The sequence below is a fragment of the Myotis daubentonii genome, chromosome 3 (assembly GCF_963259705.1).
Source record: "Myotis daubentonii chromosome 3, mMyoDau2.1, whole genome shotgun sequence".
Lineage (NCBI taxonomy): Eukaryota > Metazoa > Chordata > Mammalia > Chiroptera > Vespertilionidae > Myotis > Myotis daubentonii.
In genome coordinates, this window is record NC_081842.1 from 156824505 (window position 1) to 156846517 (window position 22013).

The following is a 22013-nucleotide window of genomic DNA, read 5'->3' on the forward strand; positions in this document are numbered from 1 at the left end:
CAGGAGCAAAGATTTGAAGGAGATAATGGGGTAAACTGTGGCGTTATCTGGGGGAAGAGCTGCAAGCCTTAGAAAAGCTGTCCAAGCAAAGGAAGCACAGTTGCAAGGCGCATAGTCAGTAGCAAGCCTGGCATGTTTGGGAAGAACCATGGAGGGCAGGAGTCACATGGGAAAGAAGAGGAAGGGGAGGAGGGGGTTAAGAGTGAGAGATTGTGTAGGGGTTTATTTATTTATTTTTTACTTTGGTTTTTATTTTATGTGACATGCAGATCTCTTGGAGGATTTGAGAAAAAGAATAACATGACCTAACTCAGATTTTAAAGGCATTACTCAGACTCTCCTTTTGAGAATAGACTTAAGGGGAGAGAAAGTGAAAGGAGGGAAGAAATGACAGTGTCTTGGACCAGGGTGGTGCTAATGGAGGGAGTGAGAAGTGGTCAGATTCATTTGAAAGTTCCTGATGATTGAATGAAGGATGAGAGAAAGAGAAGAGTCAGGATCACTCCAAGACTTTTGAACTGAGCGGCTGGAAGAATGGAGCCACATCAGTAAGATGTGAGAGACTACTGGTGGAGCAAATTTGAAGAGTAAAATCAAGGTGTAGTTGTGTAAATGTTAAGGTTGAGACAGTTATGATTGTTCTCAAGTACTCAATTGGGATGTATGATTCTGCAGCAAGAGAGAGAGGTGTGGACTAGAGATCAAAATTTGGGAGTCATCAGCATACAGGTAGTGTTTTAAACCATGATAGTGAGTGTAGCTAGAGAACTGAAAAGGAGAAGAGGATGAAGGACTGAACCCGAGGAGTCCCACATGAAGAGTTGGAAAGAAAAGGAGAATCTAATAAAAGAGAAAGACAGTAGAGAGCCATGGAAGCCAAGTAAAGTGTTTCCCTAATGGTTAATTTTTTTTATTCCTCATTTCAGTTTTATGAAAATGTCCTTCAAACAGAGACAAAAGACTTCCTTTTGATTGACTACTGGGAGTTAATTTCCCAGAAATTGCCTTAATTTCAAATTATATGTTTCACTATTGACACTGTTTGATAGTCCAGGTCGCTGATGGTAGTACTCATAATGCCATGCAGAAGAGGTTTAAGAGAGTGAGGAGTTGTGGGTAATGAAGGCTTCTTATTGATGTATATAACCCAGTGCTATTTCTTAGGCTAAGCTATCTCCCTGTTACCTTTTATTTGTGGACCCCTGAAGATTGGCTTACTTTTCTCTTTATTATTATTATTACTAGAGGCCTGGTGCATGGATTCGTGCACTGGTGGGATCCCTCACAGTCTGGGACCCCTCTGGGATCAGATCTAAGCTGGCAGTCAGACATCCCTCTCACAGCTGGGGGCTCTTGCAGTCTTACCGCCTGCCTGCATTGGAGGCTGGAGAGGTTCCTGCCACCACTGCTGCACTTGCCAGCTGTGAGCCCAACTTCTGGCTAAGCAGTGTTCACCTTGTGGGAGCCCACTGACCACCAGGGGCAGCTCCTGCATTGAATGTCTGCCTTTAGTGGTCAGTGCTCATCATAGTGACTGGATGTTCTGCCATTTGGTCTATTTGCATATTAGGGTTTTATTATATAGGATGCTCTCATATATATTAAAAAACCTCTAACAATGATGGTAGAGCTTGTAGTGATATAATCATTATCTTTAGGCAAATAAAATATTAATGGAAGCTTCTGATCTAGATTGAAAAGTAGGTAAAAGCTGTATTTGCCTACTCCCAGAACCACTTCAAAATTACAACTAAACTACAGAACAACCATCATTGAGAGCCTCCTCAAGTATAGCTGAACAGAAGTCCAATAAACTAAGGATGTACAGAAGAAGCCATACCGAGACTTATAAGAGGGGTGGAAGGTCGAATGGGCTGGTCCCATACCCACATGTGGTGGTTAAAAATACAGAGGCATATTTTGGCTACAGAGGTTCCCCTCTGTGGAGCAAGGAGTCCCAGTCCCATACAAGGCTCCCAGCCCAAGGTTCCAGTGTCATAACTTCTAGCTGTAAAAACAAGCAGGGATTGTGGCTGAGTGAGATGGATTGCTGCTGGAGTTCCAGACATTCCTCTTAAATGGCCTATGCATGGACTTACTCAGACTCACTTATGCTGAGTACTGTGTTGAGCAGCAGGTCAAAAGGTGCCAAGGGCCCTGGCTGGTTTTGCACAATGGTTAGAGTGTCAGCCTGTGGACTGAAGGGTTGTGGCTTTGATTCCTGGTCAGGGGCACGTACCTTAGTTGCAGGCTTGATACTGAAGGCAACCAATCAATGTGCCTCTCTCACATCAATGTTTCTCTCTCTCTCTCTCTCCGCTCTCCCTTCCAGTCTCTCTAAAAATCAATGAAAAATATATCCTTGGGTGAGGATTTAAAAAAAAAAAAATGGTACCAAGGACACACAGGGAGAAACTGAATTGCCTGGCTTCTTTATATTCCAGATCACTGATTTGATTCTCAGCTTCATCTACTCTACTGTTGATTCCCTGTAAATTATTCTTCATTTCAGTTAGTGTATCTTTCATTTCTGATTAGTCCTGTTTTATGCTGTTGAGGTTCTCAATAAGTTCACTGAGTATTTTTATCACCAGTGTTTTGAACTCTACATCTAGTAGATTGCTTGTCTTCATTTTGTTGAGTTATTTTTCTGGAGTTTTGTTCTGTTCTTTCATTTGGGACATGTTTCCTTGTCTCCTCGTTTTGGCAGCCTTCCTGTGTTTGTTTCTATGAATTAAGTAGAGCTGCTGTTTCCTGAGCTTGGTAGAGTGGCCTTATGTAGTAGGTGTTCTGAAGGGTCTAATGCAGGGGTGGGCAAACTTTTTGACTCGAGGGCCACAATGGGTTCTTAAACTGGACCGGAGGGCCGGAACAAAAGCATGGATGGAGTGTTTGTGTGAACTAATATAAATTCAAAGTAAACATCATTACATAAAAGGGTATGGTCTTTTTTTCAATAGTTTTATTCATTTCAAACAGGCTGGATCCGGCCCGCGGGCCGTAGTTTGCCCACGGCTGGTCTAATGGCACAGCCTCCCTGATCACTGAAGCTGGGCACTCAAGGTGTAACTCCCCCTGCTCCCCATATGGGCTGTGTATACCTTCTTATTGTAGTTGAATCTTGACTGCTTTGACATGTCAATGGGAGGGAATTACCTCCAGGCAAATCAGCTGCAAGGACTGGCTGCAACCATTGACCACTGATATCTGACCATCATGGAGGAACAGCTCTGCAGGAGTCCACCCCACAGAGCAGTACGTACTTAAGCAGGGCTCTGGTGCCTGCTGAGTCTGCCCCTTGAGTGTGTTGTTTGTGGAGGCAGTTGGGTGGTGATGCATCGCCATGTTCTGATGCTGTCTCCTGGGTGCACTGGCTCTGGGGCTTCCCAGAAGGTGCAGGCCAAGGTCAGCTGCCACCTGTGTTCTACCTGGGCCCACCTAGCATGAGCTATAAAGTGATTTGCTCATGGCTGCTTATTGTGCTGAGCTTGGAGGTACCCTGGCAAGGCCATGCTGCAAACTAAGTCTGGCTGCTGCTAGTGCTGTGTCTAGGTTCACTTAGCAAAAGGTACAGGGCATGTTGAGACCAGATGCAGCTTGTTTGATATATTTTAGGAAAGTCTGAAGCATGAGTCAAGCCAGGCCATTCAGATGGATAAACCGCTAGAAACAGCCTTAGGTGGGCTTGAAAGTTGTCTGGAAGGGCAGAATTCTCCAAGACAGAAGTGCTGGCAGAAGCCATTGGGGTCAGCCTTTGCTGACCCCTACCTCTGCAGGGTCAGGTAGGCATTGTATCTGAGTCTCCATCAGCTTGGCTAACACTGTTGGTCCATCCCTGGTTAATCCCCGTGACCCTGCCCCACTCAAGCAGCTTCCAGTGGCTTTTCCATACAAAGGGCTTACCTTGGCTCATGCTGTGGAATTTTCTAAAATCTATCAAAGGTTCACAAACTTCAAACAAGAAGCATTTGGCTTTGGGACACCTCATACCTCTTGCTAAGCAGTCCCAACTCCTGGCAGCCTGCCTCAGTTTACAGCGTGATCTCTTCTGGGTACCTCCAAGCCCACTACAAGTACCAACCATCTGCATATCATTTTGTAGCTCATACCAGGTGGCCCGGGTTTGGGCACAGGCATCAGCTGACCTAGGCCTGCATTTTCTTCCAGGAGGCCCCGGAGGCAGTGTACCTAGTGTACATCTTCAGACCACATTGAAGCACCAGCCAACCTCTCCCACAAGAGACACACTGAAGGGGTGGACTCAGCAGGCACCAGAGACCTTCTGAAGTAAGTCCTGCTCCTGTTCCATAGAGTGGTTCCCTGCACAATTGATCCTCTACAGTGGTTGAAGCCAATCCTCTCAGCCAGTTGGCCTAGGGGTAAATCTCTCCCCTTGAGGTGCCAAGAGCAATCAAGGCTCAACAACAATAGGGGGTGTGCACAACCCACATTGGGGGAGGGGGACACATGCTGAGTGCTCAGCTTGGGTGATCAAGGAGGCTGTGCCACTGGACGCTACAAAACACCTACTACATTAGGCCACTCTACCAAGCCTGGGAGATGTAGCAGCTCTACCTAATACATAGAAAAACAAACACAGGAAGGCTGCCAAAAGAAGACGAGTGCTGGCCAGGTGGCTCAGTTGGTTGTAGCATTATCCCATACACCAAAAGATTGCAGGTTCAATTCCTGGTCAGGCCACATACCTAGATTGCAGGTTTGATCCCTGATTGGGGTGTGTATAGGAGGCAACTTATCGATGTTTCTCATTGATGTTTCTCTCCCTTCCTCTCTGAAATCAATAAAAATATATTTAAATATATTAAAATGAATAAATAAATAAGTAAATAATAAATAAACAAATAAATAAAATAAGCAAATAAGATGGAAACAAATTCCTAAATACAGAGTTAGGCAGTTGTTGGATGGGAGGGGGTTTGGGAGGATGGGTGAAAAAGGGGAAGGGATTAAGAAGTACACATTAGTAATTACAAAATAGTCATGGGCATGTAAAGTATCGCATAGGGAATATACTCAACAATATTGTAATAACTATGGCCCCAGCCATAGAGTGTCGGCCTGCGGACTGAAGAGTCCCGGGGTTGGTTCTGGTCAAGGGCAGGTATCTTGGTTGCAGGCTCCTTCCCGGCCCGAGACCTGGTCGGGGCTGGAGGCAACCAGTCAATGTGTTTCTCTTTGTCTTTCCTTCTCTCTTCCACTCTCCCCAAAAAAAAAAAAAATCAATGGAAAATATCCTTGGGTGAGGATTAACAAAAAAATAATAATATTGTAATAACTATGTACAGTGTCAGATGGGTGGGAGATTTAGGTTGTATAAATGTCTAATCACTATGTTTATACCCACAACTAATATAATATTGCATGTAGATTGTAATTAAAAAATAAAAAGTTATATTTTTTAAAAAAAGGAAAACAGAGATTAGTAACTGGCTACAAGATCATGTTTACTTTTTGCTAAAAGTTAGTTAAGAATCTGACACTCTGGTGTGCCGGGTGGCTTTCGGACACAACCTGTTTTTATTACTGTGCACATCCCTTTTTGGCAGTGATCCATTTTGCTCAGAAATGGTGGATTTTTTTTTAAAATATATTTTATTGATTTTTTACAGAGAGGAAGGGAGAGAGATAGAGAGTCAGAAACATCGATGAGAGAGAATCATCGATCAGCTGCCTCCTGCACATCTCCTACTGGGTATATGCCCGCAACCCAGGTACATGCCCTTGACCAGAATCGAACCCGGGACCCCTCAGTCTGCAGGCCGACGCTCTATCCACTGAGCCAAACCGGTTTCGGCAGAAATGGTGGATTTTTTAATATAATTACTATGACACTAAAATCTCTTTCTGCTAAAAAAATAAAAGAATTGCAAAGTGGAGACAATATGATGATTATTTCCAGGTAATATAACTGCATATCTAGATAATCCAAGAGTATGATTAGAAAAATAAAACTAATAAAATAAATAAATACATAAATAAAATCTCTTTCTGCTAAATACAATGTGGTATATGGACTGCCTCCTGGAACAGAAAACAGACATTTGTGGAAAAAAAATTAAATCTGGACACTGTCCAAAATTTAGTTAATAGTAATGTACCAATATTGGTTCTTAGTTTTGAAAAATGTATTATGGTGATGTAAAATGTTTACATTAACTGAAATTGGATGAGAGTATATAGAAACTCTCTGTATTATTTCTGCAACATTTCCATAAATCTAAAATTATTCCAGAAGAAAATTTTTTTTTAAATTTCTTTTTAAAAAATCAATTTCTGATCCTCACTTAACAAACTATTTGAATTATTTTTAGATAAAAGAAATTAAGCTACTAACTGTCAAAAAACACATTTTCTAAATATCTAGAACAGGCATTTACTCTCTATTCCTTGAACTTATATGTACAGAGTTTTTACTTGAGTACTTTGCACTTGATGATATGTTATTTTAATAACAATCCTCAAATAATTTCATGGATGACTGATCTCATCCACCTCCGCCCTCCTCCAGAGCACTTAATGCAGTGTGCTGCAGGAAGTAGGCATTCAGAGCTTGGATTTCTCTGACTAACCAACTGACTCAATGTGCTACCTGTAATTATATTTTAAAATTTATTCTGAGCAGTTCTAGGAATTCAAGGGGATAAAGTCAAAATCAACTAACTATTCAACTTAGGTTTGCATAAATTGTCTAGAGTGAATAGACTTCATCAAAACTTGTCAAAATGCAGAATTTTTCAGTGGAAACCAGAATATCAAAATTTTTAATCATCCATATGAAATACACTAGAGGCTGAAGGTGAATAGTTCATGGTGAAGTTAACATTTCTAAAATAAATTTTGGGCTGAACGGAAAGCTATCTGTCTTCTTTGACGCTTTCTGTTTTATTGTATTTTGTTTTTTAAAGTACTTAAGGATAACATGTTATCTTGCTCTGGCTATAGATATATGTTGAGAAATTCTGAAAAAGGCCTGTAATAGAAGAAACTATTTATCTCCCTTATCTTTTTTGGTAATATGTATGTAAACTAAAGCCAAAACTACTTTAAAATACCAAGACTTATGATACATCTAACATTAGAGATTCTCAAAGTCTTTCCAATGTATCATCTGAATCCTTCTAAAATTTTTTATTTATAAAATAAATAAAATTTAATTATAAAAATAAAAATTTATAAAAAAATTTTTATAAATAAACTAGAGGCCCAGTGCATGAATTCGTGCATGGGTAGGGTCCCTCAGCCTGGCTAGCCATCGGGGCCAATTGAGGCCGTCTCACCCAGTCCTGATCAAGGTGATGGGGGCTGGTTGGCCGGGGAGGGACCACAGGAGGGACCATGGGAGGGCTCCAGGGTGTGTCCATCCCTCTTGCCCAGTCCCAATCGGTTGGACCCCAGCAGCAAGCTAACCTACTGGTCAGAGCATCTGCCCCTTGGTGGTCAGACACTTAGCATATTACGCTTTTATTATATAGGATGCAAGGCAGGAATGATCCCCACTTTTCCAGTGGGAAAATAAAAATTTGAAGAGTTTCAAAACAGCACCAGATAAACCAAGAATCATAATTCTTAGGCCAAAGCTCTTTCAACTAATCATGTGTCATGTACTTAGATTCATATTATTTAGAATGAACTGTTAAGTGAACAACCCCATACATCTGCATATACTCATTTTTTTTTTCTTGATTCTGCAATGAATGTTCAGGAACAAAGCACTTGATGAAGTGCAATATGGATCCCTTAAAAGAGGCAGATGCATGAAGTTTGGAGCAGTAAATGTAAGAGCAATATTTTTCATTTAACCATTTCAACCCATGTTTTCTATTGCAGAGATGGTAGAGGTTAATACAATTTTGGCAAAATAAGTTTAAGTAAAAATATATGTATATTTGATGCATTGTTTTCCATATATATAATTAAACTATGCAGTTTAACTCAGGGGTTCACAATTATAGGAAGTGGGAAAGAATTATCTTTATGATTTCCTGAAGTGAGGTACTAAATTGAAAATTATTTGGTTGACACAATTACAAAATTGTTGGTCATAGGCCAGGGAGAATTTTGATTTTTCTTCCAGGTTTCTCTCTCAGGAATAAAATAGTTTTCAAATATTTGGACTAGATTTCACATTGAAATCATTCATAGGGAGATTTCATATTGGGCTGCCATTTGAATTACTAGAACACTGTGCCTCTAGCCTTATACAAAATGAAGATGTACCTAATGTACTTTACATAGCTGATAAAAGATACTATTTCATATTTTATCTAAAACTAGCATAAACATTTTAGCATTTGTTGAGAAACTAACATCTAGCATAGAGTGGTCAGGGTTTGCTATTCTAGATAAGGAAACACAGTGTGTTATATACAGAGGAACATTGTATTGTCATATCACACATTTAAATAGGAGTAATGGTATTTACCCATAGGCATCTTCACTAAAAATGGAAGTCTCCCTAAACTTGGAAATGTACTTAATGAGTGTAGCACATTTAGTCCATATACACTATTAAGTAAGATGATTCTATTATTCATTTATTCTAGAAATATTTCTGAACCCTCACAATCAAGCATGGCATTGTGAGGAAGCCAAAGAACAAAACACAACATAAGGCCCCTTTCTGCAAGGACTTTAATATATAATGAAGAATCAGAACATACAACATAAAATCTTATACCTCAATTCAGGCATTAAATAGCACTGGAAAAGAACTCTAGACGTTAGAAGATTATATCTATCAATAAGTGCTGTGGTATTAAATAAAAAGGGAGCCCTGGTTTTGGGAAGTAATGTATTTTAATGGTTAGGAACATAGGTTTAATTTTTAAAATCTTTATAGTACACTAGTGGCCGGTGCATGAAATTCGTGCACGGGGGGTGGGGGAGGTGGGGTCGGGGGCGGGCGGGTGTCCCTCAGCCCGGTCTGCACCCTCTTCAATCTGGGAGCCCTCGGTGGATGTCTGACTTTTGGTTTAGGGGACATCCTTCTAACAATCCAGGACCACTGGCTCCTAAACGCTTGCCTGCCTGCCTGCCTGCCTGCCTGCCTGATTGCCCCTAACTGCTTCTGCCTGCCAGCCTCATCGCCCCCTAACTGATCCCCTGCCAGTCTGATTGTCCCCAACTGCCCTCCCCTGCTGGCCTGATCGCCCCCAAGGCTTTTATTAGTATAGATATAACCCTTCACAGAAAATTTCACTAACCCTGCTTTACAATAGGGTTGGACGATTGAATCACTGGGGCCAGACACCAAGATTTCCTTTCTTTGAATAGTGGAGGGAATAATTATCTTGTCTTTAAGTTGCCCTGAACATCAAATGGGATAATGACATAGAAAAATATAAAATCACCATATAAAGACAACTATCTTTTGCATGTACTGAAAAGACAATAAAGTGGTAAAATGAAAAATACTATTTTTATTCTCCCCCTTTCTTCCTTTACAGCCTTTATTTGAACTTTGAAATTTATAAAAATTTCACTCCTATTTTCATTTCTTTACATTCAATATTATTTTGTATTAGTTTCAGGTTTTATATTAGTTACAGAATAGTGGTTAGACAATCATATACTTTACAAAGTTTCCCCGATATTTCCAGTACCACCTGGCATCATACCGTCATTACAACACTGTTGACTATATTCCCTATTTAAGTGACAATAGGTTTACAGGTTCCTTCCAATCTTTGTTTGTGTTGCTTGCCCTTCCTTTTCTTTCTCACTTCTTCCCTCATTTTCTGTATATAGTATCTCAATTGGCCCTCAAAGCTCAGCGAAGGCTCTGGGACACGCTTAATCCATTTTACAGAGCAGGAAACTGAGGCCAATTCCAGTTGTCTGCGGAACTTGACTCAGTGCGCAGGGAGCCCTCACAGCCATGCTCTCTGCCATCCCTAAGGGGCAGCTGTGGGGCAAACAGAACAAACCCCATCAAGCTTCCAAGCCTCCTTCTCAAGCACCTCTTCATCACAAAGCTCCACATTCTTTCCTCTCCCCCGCTCCCACCCCCATTCTTTACTGTCCCCCCTTCTCTGGAGCAGATGGTAAGCTTCGAACTCACGCGCAGGGGGCGTGGGCTTGCTTTTGGGCCAAGGTGGGAGCAGGAGTCATCGCCTCTGAAGTGCAAAGGCTGCCCGGGTGAGGCCTGGCGCCCGGAGCTTCTCTGAATCCCACCAGTCATTTGGGTACCCTGCAGTGTGGCATCCCTCCACTGAGGTGGCACCGCCCCTCAACCCCCCCGCCTCAGGCTGCGGGTCCGCGCCCCTCCACCCAGGCGTCCTTCCATGCCCCTTGTTCCCCGCTGGGCCAACCCAGGTCTTGGGGCCACTGCAGAACCTCGCTCTCCGCAGGTGAGGCAGATCCCAGCCGGCCGCCCCCTGCCACGGCCTGAACCCCCTCCGGTGCACCCCACCTCACCAGGTTTTTGCCTTTGATCTATGGCATTGGTGACAGCACACTCCTAGCAAGCCTGGTACTGAGGGGCACAGGGTCAGTTCTTTGCCCAGAATGTTAGAGGTTGCAGTCGCATTTGCAGATGTTGCCCAGAGCCTGCTGGTGAAGGCAGCGCCTGTGTGGGGGGTCCTCATAGAGAGCCGGTGCGGCACCGCTCTGCGCCCCTTGGGCCACCGCCTCCTGGCCGGCCATTTCGCCAAAGCCTCGGGGCTCGCCCAGGAGCAGCCCCTCAGGCGGCACCACAGTTGGCCTCCCACTGCTGCTAGGTCTCCACCCTCACCTGGGTCACCTCCTTTCTTCCACATTCGGTCTTCATCCATCCCACTCGCCTGCAGTTTTTGCGCTCCAGGCCTGAAAGAAAAGGACCAAGGCCAAGAAGGACAAAGCCCAAAGGAAGTGAGTCTTGAACTCCCACATCCCGTTCTCTGGGTTTCCTCCTGCACCTCCTCTGTGTCACATCTTGAACAGGCACCCTGCGGCCCAGCCACATGGCCTCTGGGCACCTGGTAGAGTCGGTCTCTGCGAAGCTGTGGATCTGTGGCCAGAGGCCCGGCCTGGGTCTCAGCAACCCCATGCCTGCTGGAAAGGGCTGTGGAGGAGGCCCGGAGCACATCGGTCATTAGCTCCCCAACTCCTAAGGAGGCACCACAAACTCACATCCAGGCAGACCCCACTCCCCTCTCCCACCTGCCCACCCCTGCCAAGCGGTCGTGACATTACAGAGTCCCAGCCTAATTTGCATATTCCTCTCTTATTAGATAGGATAATATTATTGTCTATATTCATTATACTGTACTTGGATCTCTATGACTTATTTACTACTCGTTGCAAGCTTATTCTCTTAAACACCATCACTCTTATCTTCTTCCCCCAACCAATGAATAGTAAGTAAGCCAAGCAATATACTAGATGCAGAGTTCAAAACACTGGAGATAAGGATGCTCAATGAACTTAGTAAACCTCGACAGCATAAAAAATGACTCATCAGAAATGAAGGATACACTAACTTAAATGAAGAATAATTTACAAAGAATCAACAAAGGAGTAGATGAAGCTGAGAAGCAAATTAGCAATTTGGAATATAAGGAAGCAAAAAACACCTGATCATAATAACAGGAAAAAAGAATCCAAAATATGAAGATAGTATAAGGAGCCTCTGGGACAACTTCAAGTAGACCAACAATCACATCATGGGGTGCCAGAAGTAGAAGAGGGAGAGCAAGAAATTGAAAACGTATGTGAAAAATAATGACAGAAAACTTCTCTAATCTGGTGAAAGAAATAGGCATACAAGTCCAGAAAGTGCAGAGAGTCCCAAACAAGATGAACCCAAAGAGGTCCACACCGAGACACATCATAATGCAAATGCAAAAGGTTAAAGACAAAGAGAAAATCCTAAAAGCAGCAAGGGAAAAGCAGTTAGTTATCTACAAGGGCGCTTTTATAAGAATGTCAGCTGATTTCTCAATAGAAACTTTGCAGGATAGAAGGCATTGGCACAAAATATTCAAAGTGATAAAAAGCATGGACCTACAACCAAGATAACTCTACCCAGCAAAGCTGTCATTTAAAATGGAAGGATAGCCCTAGCCGGTTTGGCTCAGTGGATAGAGCGTCAGCCTGCAGACCAAAAGGTCCAGGGTTCGATTCCGGTCAAGGGTACATGCCCAGGATTCGGGCTGGATCCCCAGTACGGGGTGTGCAGGAGGCAGCCAATCCAGGATTCTCTCTCATCACTGATGCTTCAGTCGCTCTCTCCCTCTCCCTTCCTCTCTGAAATAAATAAAAATATATTTAAAAAATAAAAATAAATAAATAAAATGGAAGGATAGACAAAGAACTTCCCAGACAAGAAAAAGCTAAAAGAGTTCATCACCACCAAACCAGTATTATATGAAATGTTAAAAGGTCTTCTTTAAGTAGAAGAGGGAAAAAAAGATAAAAAATATAAACAATAAAATGTCAATAAATACACATCTATCAACAATTTAATCTAAAAAGTGAAATAGATGAACAAGCAGAACAGAAACAGACTCTAAATATAGAGAACATTTTGATGGTTGCCAGATGGGAGGAGTATTGGGAAGATGGGTAAAAAAGATGAAGGGGTTAATAAGTACAAATTGGTTGTTATAGAATAGTCGTGGGGATGTAAAGTATAGCACAGGGAATATAGTCAATAATATTCTCATAACTATGCATAATATCAGATGGGTGTGAATATGTGTTTGTCCTGTTTGTTCTATTAATTTTTCAGTTCCTTAAAGGTCCCGCTATTGAAGTGACTTTGAATAATTTCTTAAGTCCTGATAATTACATCACCAAAGAACCTAAATCCTGGAAATAAATAAGCTCAGACAATATTCTTAGGGTCTATTCCATAAAATGACCCACTCTATAAAACCAAGTGGTTTCTCAAAATATGATAATTTTTTGGAGTATAAACTTTACCACTACAGATATGAAATGAACATAAATAAAAATCAGCAAATTCTGTTGGCAGAAAATGGTACACCATGCTTGCATGGAGATTAAGTAAGATTGAATATTCAGAAATTCTAATGAAAACCTTATGTCCTACCAAGACCACTTTTCCCTTCCCACTGATGATCTACCCGTAGTAGAGAAATACTGCTTTAGTAAAGATTCTGAATGACTACCAACTACTATGCCTTCTATTTATGATTCCAAGCAGAGTGGGCCCTTGGTGAATATTGGTGTCTTACTGGAAAATTCACTAGTTCATTCAACAACCATTTATTCAGAAACTACCCCCCCCCCCCCAAAAAAGCTCATAGGTCTGTAGGGGATACAAGCATATAAAGAAATTATTACAACACAATAAAATACATTTTAAAAATAGAGTCATGTGCAAGATATATAATGGTGATACCAAGATGAAGAAGAAAACGTGGTGGAGGAGAGGATGATAGGTATCAGAAAGGCATGAAGAGTGTTTGAATTGAGTCAGTGAGTTCCAGGTAGACAAGGAATAAGGTAGGTAATTTCAAGCAGAGGGTGTTGCCTGTGTAAAAACTCATAAATATGAAATAGGGTAACGTGTTCAGGAGCAGAAAATTGAATGGGATTATTAGGACATAAACTGCAGGGGAAAAAAGGAATTGAAGAATAAGCTGGAGGGATAGGCAAGGATAAGAATATGAAGGAAGGTAGAGCTTTATTGGACAGAATAGGGAGTCAATGAACAGTTGTAAGCAGGGGAGTTCCACAATAAATATAGTTGAACTCCAACTTCTTCCAATTGATTTTCACAATATTAAAAAGTAATCAAGCATATAAGATTTTTTATTTATCTAAAGTGGTCAGTGAGCATATATTGTTTACGTCTGCCCAGCATCCATTCTTTCTTTAATTTTTTTTTGTAATAGCACTTTGATTTTCTTTTGGGGTGGAGGCTTAATCTTTTCACAATGTCTACAATCTCCTACAACTATCCAATAAGTTATCCTACTCTCCTTAGCTGAAAGTTGAGCAAGAGATCTGAGCAAGGTTCTTTCAATTCCTCCAGGAATTTAAATTTTGTAACGAGTGACTCAAGGATGGGAGAAGATTATAGCTGATCCACTTGGTGTCAGCACCCTGCCATGGTCAGCAAACTGCGGCTTGCGAGCCACATGCGGCTCTTTGGCCCCTTGAGTGTGGCTCTTCCACAAAATACCCCGTGCAGGCGCGCACGTATAGTGCGATTGAAACTTTGTGGCCCATGCACAGAAGTTGGTATTTTGTGGAAGAGCCAGTATTTTGTGGAAGAGCCACACTCAAGGGGCCAAAGAGCCGCATATGGCTCGCGAGCCGCGGTTTGCCCAGCCGCAGTTTGCCGACCACTGCCCTAGAGGTAGCCCTACTTCCTGTTACTCAGGTCACCAAAATGACCAGAATTACCTTAGTCTTTTCCTTTTTGAAGCTAGGTGCTCCCAGATTACTTTTGATTCCTTGAATTTTCCCATAACCTTCCAATAAATTCCATTTTGCTGAGGTAATACAGTCTCAAACCAGGTTTGGTTTGCTTCCAAGCTAAGAACCATAATTTATACATCACCTATGGCCAAGACCTTTACCTACTGGAATTAGCTGGAAATTTTCTACTAAGGTTGTTGCACTTTACCAGTCCAGCAGCTTTTTACTGTCTAGGTCTTGATGCTGCATTAGTGTGCCGGCAAGAAGTGGGCTCAGGTTTGCTTTGCTCTCAGAACCTGCAGTCCTTCCTCTCTCTCCTCCTCTTCTCCCCTCAGCCACTACCCTGGAACAGAGGGAATCTCAACTAGTGAAAGTCTTCTTCCCCTTATATTTCTGACCAAGACACTTTTTTTATGTTTAGCATCGACGCTTTCACACCTTTCACAAAACCACAATGTTCTCCTAAGGTCCAGGAAGAGTCATAAGGGACTTGTAGGCCTCTTCTGCTTTCCACCTCGCCCCAAAGCTACTAAGAGGCAATAAACACATAATTTTCTAAGTGCTTGAATTGGGAAGCAGGCTGGAGGCACAAGAAAACTGGAAAAAAAAAAAAAAAAAAGAGGAAGATAAAAGAAGTTAGTACTTCAAAATACTTCAGTAGTTTAAAAATAAAAATACTTTTCAAGATACCTATTATTATTGTTACTAGGGGCCCGGTGCACGAAATTCGTGCACTGGGTGTGTGTGTGGGGGGGGAGTGTCCCTCAGCCCAGCCTGCCCCCTCTCACATACTGGGAGCCCTCAGGCGTTGACCCCCATCACCCTCCAATCCCAGGATCGGCCCCTTGCCCAGGCCTGACGCCTCTGGCCCAGGCATCAGGCCTGGGCAGGGGACCCCCCAGACCCCTCTGATTGCTGGCTCTGCCCCTTGCCCAGGCCTGATGCCTCAGCCAGAGGCGTAGACCCCCATCACCCTCTGATCACCTGATCGGCCCCTTGCCCAGGCCTGACGCCTCCGCCAGAGGTGTCAGGCTTGGACAGGGGACCCCCATCTCCCCCCGATCACTGGCTCTGGCCCCCGCCCAGGCCTGAGGCCTCTGGCCCAGGAATCATGCCTGGGCAGGGGACCCCCATCTCCCTATGATCACTTGCTCCACCCCCCGCCCAAGCCTGACGCCTCTGACCCAGGCTTCAGGCCTGGGCAAGGGGACCATCATATCCCCCCAATCCCCGGCTCAGCCCCCCGCCCAGGCCTGATGCCTCGGCCAGAGGATTTGACCCTCATCACCCTCCGATCACCAGTCACCGGATCGGCCCCTTGCCCAGGCCTGAGGCCTCCAGCAGAGGTGTCAGGCCTGGGCAGGGGACCCCCAGCTCCCCGCGGTTACAGGCTCCGCCCCTGCCTAGGCCTAACGCCTCTGGCCTAGGCGTCCGGTCCGGGCAGTGGGGACCCGCAGCTGCAGCGGCCCCGCGATCGTGGGCTCCGCTTTAGGCCCAGGCAAGGGACCCCTAGCTCCCAGGACTGCCAGCTTCAACCGTGTCCAGCTCCCATCGCTGGCTCCACCCCTACTTCCTGCTATCACTGGCCAGGGCGGCAAAGGCGCCTGATTCTCCCATCATGGCTGGGGGGCAGGGCAAAGGCGGCCCCAGGGCCGCCTTTGCCCTGCCCCCCAGCTCTTAGCTCCCCCCTGGGTTTCTGATCACTGTCAGTGGCAGGGGGCTTCTTCCTGCTTTCCCTTTCGCCTCCCTGCATTGTGCCTACATATGCAAATTAACTGCTATCTTGTTGGCAGTTAACTGCCAATCTTAGTTGGCAGTTAACTGCCAATCATAGTTGGCAGTTAATTTGCATATAGCCCTGATTAGCCAATGAAAAGGGTATCGTCGTACGCCAATTACCATTTTTCTCTTTTATTAGTGTAGATTATTATTATTATTATTATTATTATTATTATTATTATTACTAGAGGCCCGGTGCACAAAAATTTGTGCCCTCGGGGGGGAGGGGGGTCCCTCAGCCCAGCCTGTGCCCTCTCGCAGTCTGGGACCCCTCAGGAGATAACGACCTGCTGGCTTAGGCCTGCTCCCGGGTGGCAGAGGGCAGGCCCAATACCTAGGTGCAGCCCCTGGTCGGGCTCAGAGCAGGGCCGATTGGGGAGTTGGGGCGCCACCCCCTGTCATGCACAGAGCAGGGCAATCAGGAGGTTGTGATGCCACCCTCAGTCAGACTCAGGGTAGGGCCGTTTGGGGGGTTGGGGCACTGTCCCCTGTCACACTCAAGGCAGGGTCGATGGGGAAGTTGTGGCGCCACCCCCTGTCACGCACAGAGCAGGGCCCATCAGGGGGTTGGGGCACTGCCCCCTGTCACTCACAGAGCAGGGTCCATCAGGGGGATTGGGTCTCTGTACCCTGTCACGCACAGAGCGGGGCCAATCAGGGGGTTGGGGCGCTGCCCCCTGTCACACACAGAGCAGGGCCCATCAGGGGGTTGGGGCACCGCCCCCTGTCACACACAGAGCAGGGCCCATCAGGGGGTTGGGGCGCCACCCTCTATCACCCACAGAGCAGGGCCCATCAGGGGGTTGGGGCGCCGCCACTCTCACACTCAGGGCAGGGCCGATGGGGAGGTTATGGCTCTACCCCATCACACACACAGCAGGGCCGATCAGGGGGTTGGGGCGCTGCACGCTGTCACACACAGCCGCAGGGCGATCAGGGGGTTGGGGAGCTCCCCCCTATCAGGCACAGAGCAGGGTTGATCAGGGGGTTGGGGCGCCTTCCCCTGTCACGAACAGAGCAGGGTGGATAGGGAGATTGTGGCCCCGCCCCCTGTCACACACAGAGCCACAGGGCGATCAGGGGGTTTGGGCGCTGCCCCCTGTCATGCTGATCCCGGTGCCGGGAGGCCTCGCGGCTCCGCTGATCCTGGTGCTGGGAGGCATATTACCCTTTTACTATATAGGATAGAGGCCTGGTGCACGGGTGGGGGCCTGCTGGTTTGCCCTGAAGGGTGTCCTGGATCAGGGTGGGGGTCCCCACTGGGGTGCCTGGCCAGCCTGGGTGAGGGGATGATGGCTGTTTGCAGCTGGTCACACACCCTTCAGGGTGGGGGTCCCCACTGGGGTGCCTGGCCAGTCTGGGTGAGGGGCTGAGGGCTGTTTTCAGGCTGGGGGTGACTGAAGCTCCCAACCACTCCTTTTTTTCTTTTTTTAAAAATTTTTTATTCTGGGCCAGCTTTAGCTTTGAGGCTTGGCTCCAGCTCTTAGGCCTCCGCTGCTGAAAGTATGTTTCTGGCTTTTGCTTACAATGTTGCGATCCTGCTGGCTGAAGCCGGGCGGACTAAAGCAGGTTTCTGGGGTTTTGTTTAGCTTCTATATTTGTTACATAGTTGCTTAGAGTTGCCGCTCAGAGGCCTGCAGCGTCAGGCAGGGAACGTTGGAGTCCTCTGTCACTGAAGCAAGCGAGCCTCATGTTAGTTTCAAGCTGCCTGGCTGCCGGCCGCCATCTTGGCTGGCAGTTAATTTGCATATCGCCCTGATTAGCCAATGGGAAGGGTAGCGGTCGTTCGCCAATTACCATGTTTCTCTTTTATTAGATAGGATTATTATTTACCAGAGGCTCAGTGCATTAAATTTGTGCATGGGGGACAGGAGGGAGGGTCCCTCAGCCCGACCTGCACCCTCTCCAATCCAGGAGCCCTCAGGGGATGTCCTACTGATGGCTTTGGCCCACTCCCCGTGGTTCTCTGCTGCCTGCGGGACCCGCTTGGCAGCTCCCGGATCGCCGGGGCGATGGCCAAGCAGATCCTGCTCTCAGCAGCCACCCCCAGGACTGGAGGACTCCAGCGGGGCTGAGAGGACTGGGTGCTGCCATCTTTTGCATTGGAGTGATGGTTAATTTGCATATTACTCTTTTATTAGATAGGATTGTATTTTTATTTGTATATTTTGTGTTATTTTATATTTTACTCATGGATGGAAAGCGTGCATTTATTACTAGATATATTGGGTTGTTTCTCTGGGTAGATAGAGGCTCTTCTTAGTCAGTGTAATGACAGCAATGATTATGCCTGTGTCCAAAGATGAACAATCTTTTTAAAAATATTTACCTTTATTATTGAAAGTATTACAAATACCCCCCTTTTTTTCCCTATTGATCCTCCCTCTACCCGGCCCTCCCCAGGGCTTCACCACACTATTGTCTGTATCCATGGGTTATGTATATATGTTCTTTGGTTAATCTCTCCTGCCCCCACCCCAGCCAGTCTATCCTATTCACTGGCTTGTGGATCATCCACAAGATATTGTCCTTAGTAATCTTTTTCATGCACATTTTCGGACCTCTGGCATTCAAAGGTTTCCTGTATGTTTTTATGTAATATCAAAGCCAGGAGGTGGAATGTATGGGGGGTGCAAAATGACTGGGAATGTGTTAATACGTTTCATAACTGGAATTTATAATGGTGGACTTTTCTTCTTAAGTCTCCATCTCTGCCACATTTTGAAATAATTTTTACCAGGTCATACAGATATTTTCATAGAACCAGGGTTCAAGGGAGATAAATGATTCCTCCTCTAATCCTGATCACACTCTCATTCTCCCTTCTCATTTCATTCTTTTTCCTTTTTTATACAGAAACTTGGAATTTTGCAGTACAGAGAAAAAGGAGTAAAAGAGGAAGAGAAAAAGCAACAAAAGAAGAAAAAGTCATTACCAATATGTGGAATCTAATGAACAAAATAAACTCATGAACAAAATGGAACCAGAAGCATGGACACATGGAACAGACTGGCTGGTGCCCAAGCGGAGGGGGATGTTACTAAATAAAGAAGGTGAAGGGATTAGCTAAAGAACATGTAATATATGTCATATATGCATACCCCATGGACATGGACAGTAGTGTGGGAAAGGCCAGGGGAGGGGGAGGCAGGAGTGGGTGGAGGTGGGCAAAGAGAGCAGGTGGAAAGGGGAACACCTGCAATAAGGTCAACATTAAAAATGTTTTATAATAAAAAGGAAGAAAATTCTAGTAAAGGAAGCTGAAGAGAAAGATGAAAATTTGAAAAAGGAGGAACCAATGCTCATAAAATATTTTTAAAATATTCAAAAGCAAATGACTAGAACTAGGCAACACAAAAGTGTCGCTTATCTCTCATCCTCTCTTTTTATATCTGCATCTCCACTACCATCCATCTCTCCCTCTTCCAGCCTTTCTGATCAGGACATTTTACAAAAGTCAATAGTTTTGGGCATTTTTTTTCAATATCATATTAGAGCTATTGCTTGTCATGACATGGGTGCCTCTAATTATTATTATTATTTTTAAAAAATATTTTTATTGATTTAAGAGAGAGAAAGGGAGAGGGAGAGAGAGATGGAAACAATGATGAGAGAGAATCATTGACTGGCTGCCTCCTGCACGCCCCCTACTGGGGATCAAGTCCACAACCCCAGGCATATGCCCTGAGTGGGAATAAAACCATGACCTGGTTTGTAGCTCGATGCTCCACCACAGAGCCACACGGGCCAGGCAAGGGGGCCTCTAATTAAAAAGAGAACTGCTTCTAACTGCTTTATTAGTAGTAGTTGTCAAGTCAGCCTTCTTGCAAGAGACTACCTGAGAGGACAATCCAAGAAGGGAATCAAGCTGAATGCACCTCTTACTACTGTCCTCAGGATGGAGGTGAGCTTCTGCCCTGGACCTCATAAAGTCATTTTTTATTTTGTTCTGTGTTTCTATTTTAAGGATCTTTACCTGCATATTGTTGGTATTATTTAAAAACTTCTGTTTAGCTTCAGCTATTTTCTTGGATATGAATGTAGTTTATGATAATACAAATGATACTTTTCTTAAGAGAGATGGCAAACAAAGCTTAGTTCATTTCTTTTATTATAGGTTTGCCTTCTAAGGAGAGGCCACACTGAGATGAAGGTAGCATTATTTAGGCTAGCAAATGTCATTTGCTTGTGGTGTTCTGGTATTTCTTTCTTTCTTTCTTTCTTTCTTTTTAACTTCCCGGTATAATAATAAATCTTTTTCCTTTCATCGCATCAGCTTAGAAGAGGAGAGTGAGAGGTGGCTTCCTCCAATGATGGGACCTCTTTCTTTGGAAAATTGTTTTAATAATTACCCAGGCTTTGATGTCTGTGTTTCCATATGTGTTGCCATTCCATGATGCTAGAAGTGATTTCCCTCATAACCTCTTATCCTCATAACTTTATTTCCCGGAGGCAAAGGACATGCTCTGAGCCTGACAGCATTATGAAACTCCTGGGCTTGTCTGGCCCATCCCTCCAAGGAGTGCACCACCTAGGACAGGCCATTATGAAAATGAAGTTGCCACTGACTGGAAGTCAGTAGTGATCTGCTGGGTTCAGATGAACTCAAACAAGCATGGAAGCCCGAAGGCCAGGCTGTGGAAGGTCATCTCTGAACCTCCTTGAAGTAAGTTTTCAGACAGATTTTTACTTATTTAGTGTTGGTTTCTGAGGTGCCACTTCATTGGGTTTTTAAGTTTGATGCTCGGCATAGAAACACGAGGTCTCTAAGTTGAGGGCCTCGCTGAATGAGGGTGATCATTGGCAGACTCTCCATTTTATTTTTTTCTCTTTGCAGAAGTGTCTTTTTCCTTTGTTGATGTTTTACACAAAGTGTTTGGTAGAAACACTTCCAAGAAATTACTTCCCAAAAAGAAAAAGCAGAGTTGAAGGGCAATGAAGATGAAACTCAAGGACAAATTTATAAAATATATACAGTCTAATTTAGGTTTTAAATGGCTTACATCTCATCTTTATACTGTAATTTGTCTGATTCTCACATATTACCCCAAATATTATTTATCATTCATTCAACAAACATTTATTAAATTGGGCCGTTTGAAAATAAAGAGGGAGAGATTTCAACCAGAATATGAGCTCCATGAGCACAGGATTTTAGTCTGTTTCACTCACTTTTGTATTTCTAGCACTCAGAACAGTGCCTGGCACATAGGAGACAATAAATATTTGTAGATGAATGAATGAATATTAGCGTGATTTAAAAAATCATTTTAGAGTAAGAGATATAATAAGTATGTTGGACCTGGAATTGTGAATATCATAAAGCCCATCATTCAGAAAAGGAAGACTTGAAGCACAGTGTCAGAGGAGGTAAGCTACTCTATGTTCAGAGTGGGCAACTAACTACTTAGTGTTTCAGACTGTTTTTGCCTCAAAAGAGGCATGTGGTTAAGTACATCTTTTTATTTTCACTCTTGTTTAGAAGGTAAGAGGACTATGATATCTAAAATCAATGAGTTGGTTTCATTTATTAGTCTTTTCTTTGTTTGCTTAGTGTCTATCTCTAAGGAATTTCAAGGTGTACACCAGGTGGTTGTATTAAACCTCACAGCTCAGCCCAGAGGTGGTGAGCAGAGCCCGCCCTTGGGTGGGCAGTGTGGGCATCTGCACACAGCTCCTCAGGCAGTGCAATCTGATCTCATTGGAGTGTTCATTTTTAAATGTAGTTGTTTACTATTTCTCCATTTCTGTAGCCTTCTCAGGGCCAGCAGTAAAGAGAGGGGTAATTAGATAGGGACCTGGGGTTTTGACAAAGGACTTACTTTATTGCTCCCCTCTGTCAT

General features: G+C 44.2%; 1 long non-coding RNA gene across 1 annotated transcript; it reads left to right on the forward strand.

Moving 5' to 3' along the window:
* Positions 1 to 1548: 1548 nt before the first annotated feature.
* LOC132229450 (uncharacterized) lies at positions 1549 to 21518 on the forward strand. Its single transcript, XR_009451686.1, has 4 exons — positions 1549 to 4287; positions 7724 to 7796; positions 19027 to 20074; positions 20623 to 21518. It is a non-coding gene; the product is annotated as an uncharacterized LOC132229450 (long non-coding RNA).
* Positions 21519 to 22013: the final 495 nt, after the last annotated feature.